Genomic DNA, 15,564 nt, shown 5'->3' on the forward strand with positions numbered 1-15,564 from the left:
CTTAAGGCCTGGCAGGAGGTTGCCATGCATGACTTCTGTTGATGCACAGTCACTTCTCATGCTTGTGGATATTTTGTGCTCTCACAAATGAGGCCAAGTCAGATGTTTTTAGAAAGACCTGGAAAAACAGTTGTCATCCTGGTGATGTAAAGGCCATAAGGCAGAGAATAGACTCTTAGAGTATTCTTAGTACCTCTCAGTTCCCACAAATACACTTTCCCATATCACTGTTGTGTGGTTTCAGCAGTGAGTTTTGCCTGATTTTGTAGAATCAGGTATAGAAATCAAGAGTAGCGGCTACATCTGGTGCAATAGTGTTGACTTCAGTATTCATTTTTCATCTGATTTTCTTGTTTGGTGAGTTTGTCTACTGCAGTTTTCTGTTTCTGTGAAAATGAAGTAATTTAAGACAATCCTGCCTCTAGCAAGACTGCGGCATGGAAACCTAAAACAACTAAAATGTCTTATTTTGCTAATAACAGTCCTTGTTGGGTTCTAACAAAACTAGTGCAGTGTTTGTCCAACATCAACGTGCTAACTTTGTAATAGTAGTGCAATTCCCTGAGATGGTGATGAAAACTAATATTAAAGCTATGCAAATGGTGAAACATAAAGGACACATTTCAGGTGGCCATGCATAACTGAGCCTTTGGTATTTGGGCAAAGAGTTGATTTGCATACTTGAATATATTTTGCACCTTATTTGATCACTAACTAATCAGTGCATACAGATGGCAATCAGATTTCTGATCTGAATACACAAATAGTACCTTGTGAATTCAATCAAGGGCTGTGAAGCTGCAGATGGGGAGCCCTACTCAGTTGGAGTGGAAAGTTATTAATATATCTCCTATGATTATGAAAGTGGAGGAAACAGGGATTTTCATTAGTACTTTGAAAGGACTTGCTAATTTATTCATATGTGGAAGATAGTTGAGAAAGTAAAAATTGGCTGTGGACTGACTCCAGCTCCACTTCCCAATTTTTATTTTTAAACTTTATCTGCAAGAGTGCTATAAGTGTTATCACTTACTGAGGAACAAGTGAATGGTATGAGTACTGTCAATACTTTCAGAGTACTTTCAAAGATTTTTCCCATTTCTGTCTTTCACTTTGCTTAGGGAAAAGAAGAATTTCTGTGGATGCTATGTGAAGGTGCCCACATGGGCTTGCATATTCCAGAGAAGATCACTGAGATTATAACACTGGAAATGATTCTTGCTTCCTATATGATGTAAGTTTTGCTAGAAGTTTAAGAATCTGTATGGATGAGTCTGAAATCAAGTGAAGATTTCACTTGATGTTTGCCTGTCTTTCTCCTAATTTTTAATTCTGTGTTGATAGTTGGATGGGTAAATTGCAAATGAAAGATGCCCCTGCCCATGGCAAAGAAGTTAGATGGTCTTTAAAATCTTTTCAACTTGAGGAATTTTGTAATCTGTTAGAACATCAAACAACTTTTATATGATCTTAAGATTTCATATTGTCTTGTAAAACATTGTAATTTTATTTTGTATTTCAGCAGTTTCTGAGAGATACATTACCTAGCTTTACTTATCAGTCATGCAAGTAGCATTCTTTAAAAAGTTGGTAAATGGGGAGCTTAAATACTTTGTGACTTGTAGAGCTACTTTTTTCCCAATCCTGTTGTTCAGTGGTCCATAGCCACTTCAGCCTTGGAAGTTATTTTTTCCATGAATGTTGTCAGCTATAAAACTCAACCTATTGGCCAATCAACAGGCTTCTCCCTGAGAACAATTCAACTTCAGAGCCCTGTTCTTTCAAGGAACTTGACTTCTAAGTGGCTTGACCTTCCATTGACTCCCCAGCCTGCTTTTCACTGAACTGAAATTTCTGTAATGGTAACATCATTAAGAGTGCAATTTCCTTTCCCTCTGAAATATTACCTACATTGGCAAAAGCCATTGTACAAGCATTTTCATCTGTGCAAAAAGGTGCTGTTCTAGGGAAAACACTGGTGTTGCTTCTTGCAATAGGGTGTTGGTTAGATATGATGCAGTGATAAAATACCATGGTCCCTGCATTAAGTGAATCTACTGGCCTGTCTCTTGAAAGGTTTCAATCCAGTGTTGTAATCCTGGCCAGCATTTTATTATTTGTGTATTTTACTGAAAGATGCAATTGATATGCAAGCTGTGTTTTTGTTATCTTTTATGTTGCAAACCAAGCTGCTGCTGATTTTTAACTGGAACTATTGTGTAGCTGGTTCATTACTAGTGTACTCAGCAGCAGCTTACAACAATATTATTTTAAATGTAAAAATTATAAGATAAATGAGTTTTATGTTTTGTTATTTAATTTATGTTCCTATTAGATGGAGTAATCAAGTAGACTAAGGCAGCTTCTTAAAATAATGAGATTTTATTTTATCAGAGTAGACATTTGTTTTAAATGAATCATTAATCTTGTAGTTAAAGCACTGATTAAGAATATTCTCTGATTTGCATTCCTTTGTCTAAATTTGATTTAGGACAGAGGCTATTATAAAAGAGGTTGACAAACCTATTTATTATAAAAAATAATATCTCTGGTATCTTGTATATCCTTAGCTATTAATCATCTGTGCTCTGTTTTACTTATTGGACCTAACCTTTCAAGCTCTGAGACAAATTGGTTTAATATTTTTGTTTTCAATAACTCAAGAACTATGGGACTAGTCAAATTAATTTGAAGTACTCACTCTGCATCTTCAGAGGTGTCAGTGAGTGTTTGGAACTCTGGCTTCTGGGGCTCTCCACAGGCCTTTCCTGCCCCTGTTAGCTTTGCTGTGGTGACCACATCTACCCAGCCTAGGGAAGGGCAGACACACTCTGCAGTGCCTCTGCAGGGTTGGCTTTTGGGAGGAGGCAGCTGCTCTGTGTGAACTTGCTGCTGCCTGGCAGGACAGCCCAGCAGTGCAAGGACCTGCTTTTCCACAGCTGGGGAGCAGAAGGTTTGACATTCTGAGGTGTGAAACCTAAAAGATGTGGAATCACTGTAAAAAATGAACTCTGGAAATAGAAATAGTTATAGAAAACTGTCTGTTAGATTATATATATATATATTAAAAAAAGACTCAGATATTAGCACAGATTTTTATGCTCTGCTGTTTGAAATCCTTTTTATTGTTCAAGTTTAAGCATATAGGGAGTTATTAAAGAAGTGCAGTGAGTCACAATTGCACCAAAACAAGTTTGATGTGAGTGCCCTGTAATGGGCTGTGACTGGTCACTGTTTCTACTCTGTCCACCTCTCATCTCTTTAATTGCAGGTAGGGTACTCTTTGCATTTTCAAGATCAAGGCTTCTGTTTCTATGCAAGAGTGTCTGACTTTCCATGTTTGCCCTTTTTCTTTCTCACTTGTTTCCTTACACTGTATTTTGCTCTTTGCTTGAAGAAAATAAAAAGTGTAACTCTAATCTATTCTCTTAATTCAGAGGACAGGAACCCACCAGAAGTTTGCAATTTATCTCCCTTCCCCTCTCTCCACTTGCACAGACGCATTTCAGAATTCAAGCTTCTGTTTTTGTAAGTTTTAGAAAAAATTGACTTCTCTTACCCAAAATTAAAAGCTCTAAATATAAAAAATGGTTCCCTTACGAAATCTCACAAAGATGCTGTAGGGAAAGTAAGAAGGTTTTAATGTGACTGTAAACATATCTAATTTCTCCATTGCTGAGCAGCCCATTAGTATGAAATATTTATTTTATCTCTTAAGTAGTTATCAGCTAAAATGGAAAACAAAAATCTTTGTGGTAGCATTTCAGATGCTAATTGTATTTCAGAAGCATATCTCTTAAATAGAATTCTTGTTTGAGGGTCCTAAGTGTAACATTTTGAAATCTAAATGTAAACTAGCAGTTAATACCTATAAATTATGATTTATTTTTTTAGTTTGTTATTACTCTGTTCCTTTTGTGACTTTGAAACTTTGCCTCAGGGTCAGATTAGAAAAGAGTTGTACATAGCCATTCATAGGTTCCTGGAATTCCGTGTTTACAGGCAGAGTTACAAACATGACTTTGTAAAAGATTCTGATAAAAAGAATATACCACTCTAATGCTCCAGACCAAAGAAGGATATGGAAGTGATGTTTATCTGAAAGAGAAAACATCTCCATCTCCTTCGTGCAAAGATGTGAACAGTAGTGCAATATAAATCAAGAACTTTCAGGTGGTGGTGCTCCATCTTCTCTCCTTCAGGAACACAGAGACCACTTAACAATGACTGCAGATATTCCATGCAGGAATTTAGAGCTGTAGGTTGGATTTTCTTTCTTGGGGTATGCCTGACATATATTGTCTCAATTGTTTCTTTTGCTAAGTTGCATTGATAGATCTTTCATTGACACAAGTTCCACAGGTGTGTTTTAGTTCTGCAGGTGTGTGCTAGGCTGCGCTGTGCTTTGTTATACACCCAAGTCATGAGATCCCAAAAGCAGAAGAAATGTGTTTTCAAGTCAAGTGGTCAATGAGTATTTCTAAGCTAATTTAATACTTCTTTTTAAGACTAGGCTATTTTGTGACAAAGGTAATACTATTAAGATTGGACTTTATTTTTTATTTCATTAACTTTCAGAGCTATAGTAAACCTGTAGAAGAACTAGGGCTCACCTTCCCTCGTGATGCCTTTCCTAGGAATTGTTCCCTCATAGTGGCTATGTCTGGGCTCCTTTTTTGAAACCATACACTGAACTGGGACATTTGTGTACCTTGGCTGTAGCTGAGGCTTTGGCTTGTGTACAAACTTCTAAGTTTGTGTTGTCCTGCTTTTGCTGGTTCCCCGAGTGTTACAGTCAAAGCTTAGAATTGGATACCTTTTGTTTGGTCAGTGAGATTCTTTTTGAACTCTTCACTTTTGTTTTCATGTCAGGTAATTATCTTTTCTGGTGCTCGAGTATCTTCTGTGAAAAGGCTTGATCTGGCACCATTAATTGGAGATGGAAGCTGTGTGCTTTATCTGTGAATCTAAGAACAGCCTGGGAAGCACAAAAGTGAAAAAGAATAGGTTGGTCATTCTCTGCATCCAATTGCACAGGGCTGCCATAACATATGTGGTGATTGGCTGTGTCAGGGCACACAGTGACAGTTCCTCAGAATTCACACTCATGGCAATGTGCCTTTTATCCACTGCTGATGTGACAGCTCCTGCCCCCATAGCAGAGTGTTTGCTCTCCAGCCAGAAACTTGTCCTGGTAGCTTAGTCTTAGATTTCAGTTTGCTGCCTGCTCATCTTCAAAGATGGCAGTAAATTCTCTTGATGGAGTGCAGAGATTGTGTTCCAGAGGCCCAACTTCCATCTAATCCCTCCCTAGCCTTAAGCCACCTAAACTTTTCTTACTCTGGCTCAGAGCTTCATGCCAATGCAACACATAGCCTTCAGAAATGATTGGTTTGTTATGTTTTGCTGAAAGAATCTATCTGCTTTAAAAGGAAAAAAAAAAGAAGAAAAGAAAAAGAAAAAAACACAAATGGTATCCACCATTTTTAAATTGCAGGAAACATGGTTTAAAAATATCAGGACTTGGACTTTTTTATATGTACTACTTTTCTGTGGTCACTTCTATACACTCACCAGGAATTATTTCTGCCTATGGCTGTTTTGTAATATAGAAACAAATTTTCTGTAATAGTATCTTTATGCTTTCCTGTAAAATAGTTATGAGCAGTATTTTTGTACTTTTCTACATTATGATGCATTGTGGATTTCTTCTAAGAGTGAGCTTTAGCAAAATGTAGTTGTGTTTCAGATTTCAGGCAAGATAAAAAAGTTGGGAACAGTGGTGGAAGCTTTTAAAATTGTTGCAGTGGGCATCTAAAATCTGGAAGTGTGTTCGGAGGAAAAGGGAATAAAACCAGGAAGAAAAGCAGGCAACTGATACTGGTAGGCAAGAGTCTTCATAGGGAAGGGAGAAAAGAAACCTGGGGCAGCAGAGGGAGACAAGTTGAGATCTGAGTTTCAGAGCATTTGGTGCCACTAAGCATAACTGTCTCAGCACCTGTGAGTAACAGCCTGCTTTGGGGAGGAAGGGGTGAGGGATTGTTGGTTTAGAACTAAATTCTGGCAATGGTTCTCTGCAGGATAATGCGTAAGGAAGGGATCAACAGTGGGATGAAAGACTAGCGAGCTGGATCCTGGTTTTTGATCCATAAAGTGAAGCTCCTAGGCCAAACCTGAAGAACGTAGGGTGACAAATGCCTTCCTGAGGATACAGGTATAAGAAAAAGAAATGCCCCACGAGCTGCCTGCAAAGCTTCTAATGTCTAGATTTGAACTGTATGGGAAAGAGAAGGTCTCCTGCAGAACCTGTGGAGATAACATTTTTCTGATGAATAAACACTGCCTTGATGGTCTCAATTGGAGTCTCAGATGCTTCTGCAGTCCTATCAAAACTATATTTTCTGATTGCCTGACTTCTTTTTCTAGGTAAATATAAAAAATCTCCGTCATCTGAGAAAAACTCAGAAGTTTTTACTAAAATGTGGGAGGTATTTCCATTTCTTGGCAAGTAAGATTAAAGAGAAAAAATGATTCATTATCATGCTGGGCAATGTCTTACACAGACTAATATGACCATACTGATTATTCTAAAAGTTATCCACAGTTCCTGATTTTGATTAGTATATTTGCTGGTAGATGTGATGGCAGGGAACATTTGCATTTGTTTGGAGTTTTGGAGTTCAAACATCCTAACTGCAGTCTGCCAATTGGAGAGGCTTAACATATCACTTAAATATCATGTCTGTTTTAATTACAGAATCTCCCCAATTTACTCTGTAATTGTGAGATTATGGGACTATTTAGGATCTCTGTATTGTCTCTGTTCCTTTAAACTCTCTTACCCAGCTGTTCATGCTGAAATGCCTTTCAGGGTGATTTTTTTTCTTTTGCTTAGTTTTGCTTTGTGGAACCCAGTCTCTGAGATTTTTGAATAGTTGTTAAAAGCATCTTTGTTTCAGTGGTAAATTGTTTTGTTCTAACCTGTCTGGGGATTAGTATATTTTCATTCTTCTCTTGGTGTGTTGAAAAGAAAAAAATAGGTTTTTATAGAAAAACATGCAATTAAGAGGTAAGCAATTAATTTGCATTATTTATTCCTTCAAGTGAAAAATGTCCTCAAGATATTTTGTTATTAGGATCTTTGCATAGATCAGGACAACACAGACACCTATGAATAATACTTGATCTAATTGTGTATTTATTAATCATGTGAATCACACAAGGCCTGTGTTGGGTTTTTTTTGTTTGTTTGTCTGTTTTGGGGGGTTTTTTGTTTTTTTCTGGAAAACAAGTTTTTTTATCCTTAGGCCACTGTTTTCTCCTTTTTCATGGTCATCCAATATACTAGTATATAGGCAGTTTATTGATCATCATTCTTTACTCTCTGGGAAAATATTCTGTGTGTGCAGTGGGCACAAAATTCCTCAGTAAATGAACTGGATGTGCTATTGCTATTTTCTCCCATAAATCCAGACCTGCTGGAACAAACCTCAAATGAAATTTCCATTATCAAATCTGCACAGAAAAAAACCCCCAACCTTTATCTGCCAATTGCTATTAAAAACAGGCATGCTGAGAAGCCAGAAGGCTGCAGTAGGAAAGGGCTGCTTTTCTATTCAGTGGCTGGTCTTCTGCAGTGGGAGTCCTGGATAATCATTCTAGTGTATGATTTTCTCTTTTTGATGGAAGTTCAGAATTCTGCTTTATTATCCAGTAAAGTATATTCAGTGTAAAATAATTCTGTATTGAAATAGAACAGTTCAAAGGTATTTGATAGGACAGCTACAGCAGTGTAGCTAAGAAATAAAACTTGGATTGAATTGAGGGGGAGGAATTGTGCCCTTTAGTTCATATTGTAGCACGACAAGTGTCAGGCCTCTAATGCATCAATCTCCTTGTTTTCATGGTTTACAATTTACAGAGTCTCAGGAGCATTGGTTAGCTCTTACCCCTTATTTGAACAGGGTGAGTTTTAATGTCCTGAATACTGGCATGTTGTTCTCTGTTGGCCCTAAGGCAAGCCAGAGCAGTTAAGTCTGTGTGTCAATGCTGGCTTATGGAACTGGTCTGGAAGTCAATGGAGGTTTGAAAATTGGAGGGTGGTGGGGATTTTGTTGTTGTTGTCTTGGTTTTTTTATCTCACTGCAGAGAAGCCTGTTTGACATCTGAAATAAGGGAAATAAACATTCAGAAAACACTAATTGCTCTATTATTCTTTGTAAATACATTGATGCATCATAAATATGCCAAATATTTTTTATATTTAAGTAGCCATAGGAAAAATTACATATTGTCTTAAGGGTGAAAATGAAAGGTGTTGCAACTATCAGTAGTTGTAATATGAGTGGCTCAGAGTTGCACAGCAGTTATATTCCTCATCTGCCAGGAACAGGTTCACACATGCTCACTTGTTTTATGAACATAAGTATTTGATTTCCCAGGAAGTCTCTTGGGAGATTAGACTTGGCCACAGCAGTAGCCTTAGAAAGTTCTCTTGATCTCCTTGCATCTGGTAAGTGTTAATATGGATCAAAATAAAGACTTGTTTACATAGTACATGGGTATTTTTATCTTACCTTAAAAATGAAAGCAGAGGTTACAGGTGCCCAGCTATCCCTGGATTTTTCAAGCACGTGCTGACCTGATCACTTTCTGTAATGCATTTTCTTTACTCATTCATCTTTTTTACCTGTCAGGGAAATCTAGTAGAGATGATTGTACCTGTTTCAAGTGCAAAGATCATATAAAGTGTCAGCACAAAGCTTAGAACAAGTTTGTAAAACCATTGTAAAATATTACCTTTGCATTTTAGAATTCTAAGTATGTGACTGTAAGTCTTCTGGCATGTCTCTCAGGTCTGTTCTTAGTGATATACTGTCTTCTTTGCAGCATGTCTGACATGCAGACATGTCTCCCATGTTCACCTTAGCTGCCACTCTGGTCAGTTCCTAGGAGTGCTTTTGTGCTCTTAGTGATTTCCCAGTGCTCTGACTCCTCTGACAGTGACTTCTGCATGTGACCTGTGTCTGTAGCCCTTTTAGTTACTGTAGGGCTATACAAATTGAGTGAAACTGCCTTGTGAGACCCCACCTGCATTACTCTGCCCAGGTCTGGGGTCTTCAACACAAGAAGCACCTGGACCTGTTGGAGGAGGTCCATGGAGGAGGGCCACAGAGATGGTCAGAGGTATGGAGTACCTCTCCTTGAAGACACCATGAGAGACCTGGGGTTGTTCAGCTGCACAAAGAATTAGCTTTGGGGAGACCTTACAGCAGATTTGCAGTGCCTTGAGGGGGCCTATAAAAAGGAGAGAGAGAGAGAGAGAGCCTTTATATGCAGGCAGATAGTGATGGGACAAGGACAGTGGTTTTAAACTGAAAGGGGAAAGGTTTAGTCAGTTGTTTGGAAGAATTTTTTTTACTATGATGGTAGTGAGATACTGTAGCAGGTTGCCCAGAGAAGTTAGGGATGCCCCATCCCTGGAAGTGTTCAAGGCCCTGAATAACTGGGTCTAGTGGGTTGCATCCCTGCCCACGGCAGGGGTTTGGAAGTAGGTGATCATTAAGGTGTCTACCAACCTAAACCTTTGTGATTCTGTGGTTCTCTACTGATTATTTGGGACTGTAATGCCAATTATTTGGGAAAAGATTCAGTGCCATTTGAGCATGCAAGACACACTATCTTGTTTGCAGTCTCAAAGTTCAAATTCAGACAGTTAAGCATTTTTCAATATTTTATTTGTGAGAACTCACAAGCTCTGTACAGTAAGCATGAGATTATTCATCTGTAGAAAATTTATCTTAACACTTTCAATTAGACTTTAGACATATAGTTAAAGTAAGTGCCTCAATACTTCAATGGGTTGAGTATCATATAATCTTTCAAGCGTTCAGTGATAAATCTGTCAAAATACAATGTATTTTCCTTAAGCTGTGCAATTAAGAGTTTCTATTTTGTTATAGTATTTAAGCATTGACAGACTTCACAGAAGATATATTTTTAAGTTGAGTTTTGTGGCCTATTTACCTTACCTTAATATGAAGTCCCATTTTGTCTACATAAGGATTGAAAATCAGGTGATTTGCTGTACATAAACAACAAACTTTATTGTTGTCCAGAGTAACATGGAGAAAAGGAACTCTTGCATGTTTAACTCCCCACCCCACCACCTACTCCTTCACTGGAATGCTGAACTATTGTTTACTGTAGCCAGTAGCACTAAGAATTGATATCTATAAAGCAGTATTCTTTCCAAGTGTCTCATAGTTCATATTCACTGTCCTTGCTACAATCACAGATTAAAGGCAAGCTCTCTCTCTCCTCTCAGGGATCTCTAGAACCATGCCTTATAATACTGGTAATTTTGAATGGTAATAAGTCTGACAGGTTTTATTCCTAAAAGAATGATTTAAGGGAAGTAGTGGTGGTAATGAGCTGATAGCTCCACCAGACATAAAGTGAAAACATATGCATCTAGTTCCAGTCACAAGAGCTTTTATGAAATAGAAATGTTGCAGGGGTAATACAATGAGCAACGTGCATAAAGGTGCTGTTAACTATTCAATAGACATCCCCTGAATATCCTCTGAAATAATTTAGTGACAAAGGATACTTTTAATTTTGTTGGTTCGTTTTTTTTTTAAACCAATATTGTATAAGAAGTCATAAAAATGTTGTTTAAATGAACAACAGTTATTTATAATTCCTCAGGTTTGCTGAGGAAATGGAGTAATTCCATATATGTTTCCCTAAAGATTTCTGTGATAAAATTTTACTTTTTAAAACTTTCTTAATTATTACTCAATTCACTTTGAATGGTGGTATTTAAATTTTGTAGCATTTATTGCCTTAATTTAGGATGTCATTCTGAGAGTACCACTCCCAGTTTTCAGGTAATGAATTTTACTTCATTTCAACAACTTTTAATTGTGATGCAGGATCAAATATAGAACCTTGCTTTGGTTTTCTTTTTACTTTTTTTTAAGTTGCCTTTACTAAATACAGATTTTTTTGCTTGCTATTATTCAGTAGGAGAAAATGGGTGTCAATATTCACACATTCTTCCTCTTTTTTAAAAAATGTTCTCTACAAGTTATGTATGTATAATCCTGATATTTTTAGAGAAATATCTACATAAAAGAATAGAGAGAGTCTATGTTTCGGGAGAAACATAGATGTATAGGTTTTATGACAGGGAGGGAGAATCAAACACTTCCTTGGCCATAAGGATTTAATCTGTGTTTTCACTTTTTTTGAAATTGTAATGCACTGTAAATTTTATAAGGTTTAGGAATCTTTATTATTTTATTGCAGTGAATGTATGCCAACCTTAGTACTTGAATGTGCTTTATCATAAATAATTACTTTTTCTTCCCATTTTCAAATTATTACTTATACAATAATAGTTTATTACTGTTTTTGAATGGTTTATTACTATTTTGCACAGTATGTTGGGGTAGAGGTTTTTTCTTCAAAGATATGTTGGCATATTTCATGTTTTACTCTGTGATTTCATTGAGACTGATTCACTAATTCATCCTTTTTTTGTTGTGTCCTGTTTTACTTCTGCTGGTGTCAACAACAGTAAATTTATTTTACCTCACTTGATATAATTTTGTTATAATTTGGTATAATTTGCAGTGTAAGAATTATTTTGTCAAAAATTTTTGAAGAGTAATGTGTAAGAGAAAATAGTGTGGGGCAATTCATCTATCGCTTGTGCAACTTGGTAGAAGTTCACCCTGTATACCTGGTGAGGAATAGTAAACATGCAGTAATTTATTCAAGTTTGTGATGAGCACAGCGTGCCAGTGGGTAAAGACAAATAAAAACTTGAAGGTCTGAATCAATACCACTGAAATGGGAAAATTTCCATGCAGTTCTTAGATTAGTCTTAATGGGAATGCAGCACTCAAGTATTGGTGATCTTGACATTTCAACTGGCATGTGGAAACATAGCATTTGTTACCATAATTTTGCACAGGCTTGCAAAAGCAAATCCTCAGATCTGTTTGGGAATGCCTTATGTAAGTAACTGAGAATATGGTTGCTTATCCTGTAAGCAACAGATACATTCTGTTCAGCTCAGAGTTTGCATATGGACCATGGAGTGAATTCCATATGGCTGTCCAGATCACATGAATTTTGCCCTCTAAAATGTTGTTCAATATTTTTCTCAAGTACTTAATTGGAAGGAATTTTTTACATTTCTTACTTTATGTGATAGAATCATATTTTGACTCAAAAGGACTATTTTTGGACTCTTTTGTTCTAAAATTGAAAAAAAAAAGTGGAGTAATATGCAAAGCCTAAAACTACTACAGTTGTTATAATTTGTATGGCATTGTACTTCACAGGCAGTGGTGCAACACAAAGAATACATAAATGATTTTCAAAGCATCACATAAGAACTTTGTATTAAAGGTAAAATAGTTTTCCAAGTCAGTAGTTAAAGGTCATTTTCATTTGGTCATTCTTTACCTTTTCTTTTATATTTCCAGAGAATGAGTCCATTGTATTTTCAATCCTTGCAGAAAATCCTAGATATTGTTTTTTTTTATTTTATATACCTATTTCATTCTTCAAGCCTTTAAGCTCCACTTAACCTTTCTGTGCACCAGAGTGGTTTTTTCTAATTTTTTTTTGGTGATAATAAATTATTTGAACTGCTAAAGATGTGGTTTTGATTTTTTTTTTAACTAAAAAATGCACAGAACTTGTGTGGAAATAGAGCAGCCTGTAAAAATTTATCTGGAAATGCTATTCCAACTCAGGAATCATATGCTGACCTATTCAAGGTTAATTTCTCACATAAATGACCTGTAAGAAGTATCTGAAAGTCAAAATAAGGTAGCCTGTCTAGGTAGTTACCTAGACAGTTATTTATTTTAATGAGACTGAAATGGGCAGAGAGACTAACAAGGAGTAATTTCTGTCTGACTGCTCTCTTTTTGTTTGCTGCATGAAAATCTCAAAATGTCTTAGGTCCATTATGGAATAGTGTAGGAAGTGCTTACATTTTGAAAAGGCATGATGGGTCATGAAAGCCAGTTCTCTTCAAGCTCTGTGAAAGGTAACTACCTTTCAGGGTTTTGGTTTTGGTTAGTTGGTTTTTTGTATGTACAGAACCTGGTTGACTAGTAACCAAGAGTGGGTAAGTGTTCTGTAAATAAATATTTGTGTCCTAGTGGTGTGATTTAGCAGAACAAGAATGGATCAGCTGGAACCTGACTCCTTCATCTGCCTTCTACAGGGTGGATTCCACCTCTGTGTGGAGTCTGGAGCTTCTGTCAAGGTAAGAGCTTCAAAATGCAAACAGTCCATTTCAGTAAAGTGCAAAGAAACCTCAGTTAATTTGGTTGATGGTCTGTTTTTGTAATTATCAAGAAAGATTTCCCTTGATGGTGATATTATGAAGAATGTATGATTTTCTTGCAAAGTTGTCTTATGTTTAATATTTTGTGGGTTCGTTTTTTTATTTTCTTCTTTATTATGGGATATGTCCCTTTAACAGAATTCAAGTAAATGCCTTTTGTAGGGTATATAAATACAGAACTTGAAAAATCTCTATAGGTTGCTACTGCTATTTTAATCAAACTAAAATTGATAAGTGAAACAGTTGATATAGAAGTGTCATTCTGACAATGAGATCTGTAGGAGACTTCTGTGTGTTTCTGTTATGGGTTATACTGGTTATATTGTTATTTCAGAAAAAGTTATTTTCTTATAAAAAAACTTTGAGTTTATGGACTTTTCTTAGAGGAAGGCTCCTGTGGATATTCTCCTGCATTCTCTATCTGAAGTGGATATTGAGCTCCTGTGTCAGGTATTTTGCAAAAGGACCCAGCACGTGAGATCTTCCATGCTACTACTGAGAACCTATATTTAATAAAAAAGTTTAACTAATCTCTTGGAGAATCCTTCAGTGATGTATGGGTAATGATTTGGTGGGTAAGGAGTACAGGAAGGAGTGCCAAGCTATTTGTGATTTTTTCAGTCTGTTGGATATTCTTGTACTTCCCATCAGGCATTTAGTGTATTATAGTGGTATATGGTTAGATTACAAAACTAAGTTTTTATAGTAGCTATCAACCTTTATTTTCTAGTTAAAAAGGGGAAAATTCATTTCATTAAACAGTAGAATGTGGAATATAAAATTTAAGCACCTTTTTTAATTTTTCATAGTGACTCATTAAAAATGAATGGATATGGAAAGGCAGGAGTTCAAAAAATTCACCCTTTGGCAGTCTCTTTTCTAATTTCTCTTGTTCTTCCTCATGGTAGATTCTAAAAAACACGAAGTGTTCTGAGATGTTTTTTGTGTCTGTTATTCCTAGTAGTATTGATTCCTGGTTTATATTCCTACAGATAATTTATTCATATTCACCTGTAGGTCATTTTGTATACTGTCACATGTAGTGGAAAATGCATACAAGTGATCCACTGAATATTGATATAACAGAATTGTGGAGTAATTAATTTTGGAAGGAATCTCCGGAGGTTTCTAGTCCAACCCACTGTTCAAAGCAGGGTCAGTCCTCGGGTCAGCCTGGGCTGCTCAGGGCTTGATCCAGCTGGATCCTGAAAACCTCCAAGGCTGGAAAATTCACAGCCTCTTTGGGCAGCCCTTACAGGGAAAGAACTGGCTGATCAGGCATGATTATCCTAGTAAATCCATGCTGGCTCTTCTCAATCACCAAGCTTGGCACGTACTAAGCAACAATGAAGGCTAAATAACTTCTCAAGTGCATGAAATGTGACAGATTTGTTAAGCCATTATCCTAGCGACTAATTTCAGAGGAACCTTGGTGTACATTGGAAACACAAATGGAAACATTTTAAAGGTCTGGTGGGTACTGTTGACCTTGTATCCTTTATCTCAGATTCATAGTTTCTCCATGTCTTTGCATTTAATTTCTGCTTCTGCTGTGTAAAGTCCTGGGCACAAGGGAAATTGGGAAAATTTTATTTAGATTTTTTTTTTACTTCAGAATGTTAATACTGATATTTTTTTTGTAGTAGTTCTAAAATTTCTGTCAGTGTTTTGTCATTCTGAAATGTCTCTGAGCCACTGAAAATCTTTTACTTGGTACTGCAGTAAAAATAATGGATATTTTAAGAAATTCATGGTTATGCAACTGATAAGCCTATCTAAAAGCGTGAACCCTCTTTGCTCTTAAGCGAGAAGCAGTTGACTATAAATGTAGCAATACTTCAGTGAGTAATCTCAGTTTAATCAGCTTTCAGTAAGTTTTTATTAGAGGAAATATTAGAGTTGCTTGACAGTACAAACCATCCAATTTTTAATGTCACATTCTCTCCTATTCCTTATGTTTTATGACATAGGCCACATGACTAGACATGACTAGACCCAAACTCCCAACAGAATGACATATTCTGTATTCTAGTCAGATTGTTCAGGCCTCATGTCTCAACTGGGACAGAAACCAACCCCAGAGCTGAATATAGATGTATTTTACAGCATGACTGTCTGATATATATGGCCCATAGGTAAAACTAATTTTTTTTAATATGTGTAAGGAAAGAATTCATGAAAATCAATTA

This window comes from Molothrus ater, chromosome 4, assembly GCF_012460135.2.
Source record: "Molothrus ater isolate BHLD 08-10-18 breed brown headed cowbird chromosome 4, BPBGC_Mater_1.1, whole genome shotgun sequence".
NCBI classification, from domain to species: domain Eukaryota; kingdom Metazoa; phylum Chordata; class Aves; order Passeriformes; family Icteridae; genus Molothrus; species Molothrus ater.